This window comes from Hyalella azteca, unplaced genomic scaffold (genome assembly GCF_000764305.2).
Source record: "Hyalella azteca isolate HAZT.00-mixed unplaced genomic scaffold, Hazt_2.0.2 contig2572, whole genome shotgun sequence".
In the NCBI taxonomy this organism is placed as follows: Eukaryota; Metazoa; Arthropoda; class Malacostraca; order Amphipoda; family Hyalellidae; genus Hyalella; species Hyalella azteca.
Window position 1 is genome coordinate 38541 of NW_025932842.1, and position 6000 is coordinate 44540.

Genomic DNA, 6000 nt, shown 5'->3' on the forward strand with positions numbered 1-6000 from the left:
TTCCACAGGTCAGTTTGTGGATGGCCCACAGTGCAGGCGTTCATACCGCGGTGGCTTCATGGACCGCAGTGCAGCTGCCGTTGCTGTCCAGAATCTGGAAATTTTCCACAACAGTAACTTGAATTAATTTTTAATTGCGCCGCACGCCAGTCTGTTAAGAATCGCGCCGATTATGCGAAGTTTATTTGCTGTTACCAGAAACAGTAACTATTATTCACTGCTTCGATTTCTTATTTAGTTATAAGCGGCAAACCGAAATTCGAAGGTAGCGGTGCTTGTGACATCAATTGAAGAAAAAAAATCCCGCACATAATTGATTAAGTTTATTATCATAAAATATTCTGTTATCCAATGATACAACACAGGAATTCAGACCGTCGTACGTTACACCAATGTGAAAAATGCATTTAGTCGGTGTGGCGCTGGCGGCGTTGGCGTTGTGGCTACGCGGCATAGGTTCGTGCGTCGCGGCGCTGGCGATGTCCACTGACGTCATTTATGACGTGGGCGACTTCTACGGCATCCTGGGCAAGGGGCTGACGGCCAGCCAAGTCTTCGTCGAGACGCAAGTCGAACGCACCTGTGAGTAGATGCTACAATGTAGCGGGAGGAATAAGCTATATTAATAATACTCTTGGGTCTCTTACCGCGCTACCTACTTTACTATAGGTGAATGACACATCAATCGAACAAGTTTTCATGGCCTAAATAAAGGAATATATGAATAGAATTAAGGACGAGGCTAAATTTACATGGACTAACAAGCGACATTAAGCAGAACAATTTAAAGGAACATTTGAGCATCACAGCATATGAACAATTTGTTACGAGTCTCGAACATTTATCTCACTACTCCAATTTGGTTGTGCTTAACCGCACGGCCACTCACCAATTTTAACCCCAAGTATATTGCAGGTAGCTGGGATTGAACCCACAACTCACTTCTCCTATCCTGGTAATCAGTAGGCTATTGTAACCAATGGGCCCCTCTTAACTAACTTCCACCAATCCAGTTGTTGCCGGTCAAAAAATGTCAATCCAGTTTATCGAAAAAGTATGCATGAAATTCATTGGTCGCTTGCAAGTTTTTATTCGCTAGTTGAATGAAGATGTTCATTTTATTGTCATCGACTGTTTTTTATGACTAGCGCCACTTGTGATGAACTTACAGAAAAGATCAAACTTTTCAGAGCAGGACGGATTTTGATTAGGAAACCAATTTTTATTGCTCCCGATTTTCGCAAGATTATAACAACCAAGGTGATTTGCCCAAACTGGTTGAACTTAGAACATTAATTTACTGACTCAGTACATGACTAATCGGAATGAAATAACTGCAACTTCACCTGCAGTTGACGCAAATAACAAAGTTTTGACGATAGAACTCTCTCAGACGTGAAACAGTCTTTCTCTCTGTGCGAATAATTATGTTTACAAACTCTTCATTAAAATGCTGAATGTCAATACATTTAAGATCATAATGCACGCAGGCGAGTGCCGCATGCGGTGCTTCGTGCACACGGCGTGCGTGGCGTTCAGTGTTCGCCCGCACCCACACGGCGCGCTCGTGTGTGGGCTGGCCAGAGAAAACGTCTACGTCAACACGCCAGGCGACGTCCCTGGGGCTTCGTACTTCGTCAAGAAAAGCAAGTCTCAAAATTTGGTGTCCAAAGTCAACTTTCAAATTTTTGTACATGAAGCAAATTGTACCTACATTATTTTTTTTATCGTGACATACAATTCCCTATCAGAATTTAGATGCGTGCGTAACTCTGCATCTGACCCGCCTTGTAGTCGGGGAGCTCATAAATCAGCTATTTAATGTCCGCTTCGGCTCAGGGTTTGCAGGACAGCCGCTCGGCAGCTGTCGAGCTGGATGTAACGTGGCTTTTTCAATCCATTTCATAATCTCAGGCGACTATAAAGTCGAAAAAATCGAAAAAGGACGTTCTGACCTGTAACTAATTCCGATCGGGTCGCCAAGCAGGCCCGGAATGACTTGGCACTTGTGTATCGGACTCCGGTCGAAGCGTAGGAGGTCCCTGACTTCTATTTGCATGCAAGGCTCTGAATTCTCATTATCATCGATCTCTTCTATATGAGCAGTGTAGAAAAATTACGGCTGTTTACTACCTAGGAGTAAAAAGGTTCCCCGTATATTGTTTGAAATTATTTCTACACTCCAAAGCTCAAGTAATTTTGAAGGGTTTCAATCGAATTCTCAGATTATTTATGCACAAAATTAATATCTTATTAATTTCAGAGCTTGTAGAACCTTGGGCCATCGACCGTCTGATTTACCGCCGCCTGAGCGCAAATGTCACGGGTTTCGCCGCCAGCAAGGCGGCCTGCGAGGCCATCCCCGGCTTCCGCCTGATTGCCGTCATGTTCGAGGCCCAGATGTCCATCCTGCTGGAGTTGTGCCTCGGCAGGAAGCCCAACCCGGGGGAGACAAACTGCGGGACCTGGGACAATGGGTTCTACGTTGACATGGTCAAGATCAACAACGTACCCATGATACGAGGGGAGATACGGTTGAACGATACCGATGTTAAAAGTGTTAAAATTGATAGTTCTGATGACTACTTCATCTATTTGTGGTCTAAGCTTCATGATGACCGTCCGACAGGTTGGAACGTTTTCCCTGCCTGCCAGGCAAACGTATTTGGAGTGAACTGGTAGATGTTGGGCTACCCTTTAAATTACATTACACAGCACAGTGACTACGCGGAATCGCTTCTCAAACAAGTTGGCATGATTATTTAACAAATAGAAACAATATGCTACATTTTGCATCTACGGATTGGGGAAGTTCTATCTATTACGAAATTTATCATATTATAAACCACTTTAGAAGCGAATTCAAAGATACGCATTGCTGAGCTCTTTGCACTATATTCAATTTCAATTTATATCTCTATGCTCCTGGAGAGTCTCATATGTAATAAATAAAATTTTGTCACATGTATTTGTGCAAAATAAGAATGATACGATACGATACCATATTATAGGAATGATATAATAGCGCACGCGAACTATAGTCTTCACGAGCCAGTGAGGCGGGATACATGGTCTAGCAAATGATCGATACTGACGACTGCGTCCATTGCGTTGTCATGGGGAAAGTGGACTAGAAATGAGGTTGTAGCACCACATTCGCTCTACAAATCACCATTTTTAAACGCTCAATTGTAGTTTTTCAGCTTTTTTGTCTGCAAGTGCGTGGTTCCAAAGAATTGTGCAATCGTGTGCTAATTTCTACAGCACCTCACTTTCGTTGTGAAATAACTCTTATGCAATATTCGATTTAGGACAAAATTTGATGGGAAACGAAATGATGTTTTCAATCAAATATGGACTCAGATATAGACTCAGAGAAATGATCGAGACTTTGTCCAGATAGCAATGCACTTTTTACCTCCATGTTGGTAATCATTACCCAGTTTAGCCTGTGTGAACGTGTTTTAGCTTAACTTTCTGATCGATCTGTTTATAAGAAAGTGATTCATTATTCGGATGCTGTAACACGTTTACTTTTTTTCGAGTATGCGGAACCGATGAAAGTTCTTGATGATAGGGTAACATGGGGCAGCGAGCCCACTGCGGGTCATGGGCCCATAGCGGGTTTCTCGCTAAGTATGGCAGATATTGGTCCGTGTTCTCTACCGCCGGTCGACAGTTTAACTGGGATGAAGTGTACGGATTTACGTTTTGCTAAGTGTTTGCGTTATTAAGTTATTTGTGAATAACTGTTTTAGTCCAGATCAAAACTTTTTTGCTGCTACCTAAAATTTTTTTCGATTACTGTAGATGAAGCTTTTGAAATTACGGTCAATTATATTTTCAAAGTAATATTTATAGGGATAATTTTGAGATCAAGTTTAGACTATTAGCTTTTAAAATAAAATGTCGACACGATATAAATAGAAATGATACCTGGAGGGGCAACGGGCCCACGCGTATCACGGGGCAAAGCGCCCATGGTGAAGTCTTGTGTTAAAAATCATTATATTTGTCTCAATGACCTTTTCACACTATGACTAGCTTTTTGAATTACAAGTTACACTTCATATTGCATTATTTTTTTATTTGCCGCCTCAAGGCAGAAGGTTTAGTTTCTAAATATGCGTATTTATGACCCCTTATCGAGTTATTGACTCTTGCCTTGCCAAGAGTTGATTTCAGCCAACACCAATGAGCTAAAAGTTGATGAGTTTTTATGGTGTTGGCTGAAATCACGATTAGGTACGAATTCTCTGCACATAATATCTGGATTATGGACGAAACTGGAACGAAGTTTTTTTCTGATCAAATAAATATATTTTTTCTAGTCAAGGATACATTTTTTTCATGTCAAGGACGAATTTTTTACCGCAAGGATATATTTTTTAAGTCAAGGATATATAATTTTATGTTAATGAAATGTTTTTCTTTAGTGATAGATTTAGTCAGTGATAGATTTTTTAAGCCAAGAGTATATTTTTTTCAAGTTAAGTATATGATTTTTTGAGTTGTTAATAAATGAGTGAATGTCATATTTTTTATTATATTTTCTTATTTTTAACTGTAAAGTGTTGCTTTTTCATTTTTAAACGAAAAATATGCATTTAGGGTCAAGGGACCAAGGGTTTGCGCCTTGCCCCAAGCCGATGGGCCCATTGCCTCAGGGGCGGGGCAATGGGCCCATTTTGACACGTTTTACAAAATAGTGTTTCATTAAAAATTGAATAAACATATAGGCGTCTAATTCACATCACACATTCCTCATTAGTTGCACCTTTAAACAAAACAAAGAACCACCTCGTATCAATTAAAACTTCATCAAAAATTTAGTTTAAAAAAAGTGGGGGGCGCGCTGCCCCATGTTGCCCTACTAATTTTTACAGAGCTTCAAGAGGATTTGTTCTCATATACGTTTTCTCTCTACTCCCTGGAAAAATTTTTTTAATCATATGCAGAAAAAACTTCTTATTCAATATGTGCATCTAAACGCGAATTTATAAGAAAGGGTCTTCTTGATCAACAATAAATGCAACAGAGTTAAATATTTCACTTTAAGCATTTCGGAATTGATCGCGTGAGATTGATTCATTTGCTTCTCAGAGTAATTATGTCTTTAGCATAATCGTATACATTATACCAGCTTGATAGTTATCAATAAAGACATCAATATTATCTAACAATCATCGTTGTATACGGTATTCAAAATCAATAATGTTTGAAATAATAGTAACTTCTATCATAAAATTGCTTAAATCGAAAGTTAAGCAAGAATTTAAAGCAAAGCAAACGGCAAACACAAGATCTTCATAGAAGCAATAATATCTTCGGTAAAAATATAGTGAATTTGTTAACTTTTGTGTTTCTTTAAGTTCTCGGTCGCAAATAATATGATGTCTTTTAGATTTTACTCAACACTGATTCCGTTCACTAGAAACCGAAAATATTTTTATTACTGCACCTGGTCTTCAGTTAGAAAGTGGTTTTCGATCTAATGTAATACATAAATGAATTCAAATAAATCTATTGAAGATCAGAATACGATTATTATTATACCTTTGTTAGCATCGGACGCCAACGAAATTTATAATTGTAAAATTTCAACTTGACTTCATTTGCAAACAGAATAAAATGCCCTGAAAAACGAAATAAACTTGGAAACAACAAAGGAATAAAACAAAACCTGGCAACAAATATTTTTTAAATTGAGCTTAGGAGACGTGGGCGAGTCTACAAATTGAAGGAAAATCGAAAATTTATGAGCTGAATTCTAAAACTTCATTAATTAATTGATCCAAATGAGTGAATCACACGTATATTGTGATTCAGTATACGTACTTGAACGTATATTGTGATTCACAATATACGTTCAAATTCGAAGCATTTGAACGTATCATATGCGAAGCATTTGAATTAACCACATTCGAAGCATTTGAATGAATCACATTCGAAGTATTTTAATGAATTACATTCGGAGTATTTTAATGAATCACATTCGGA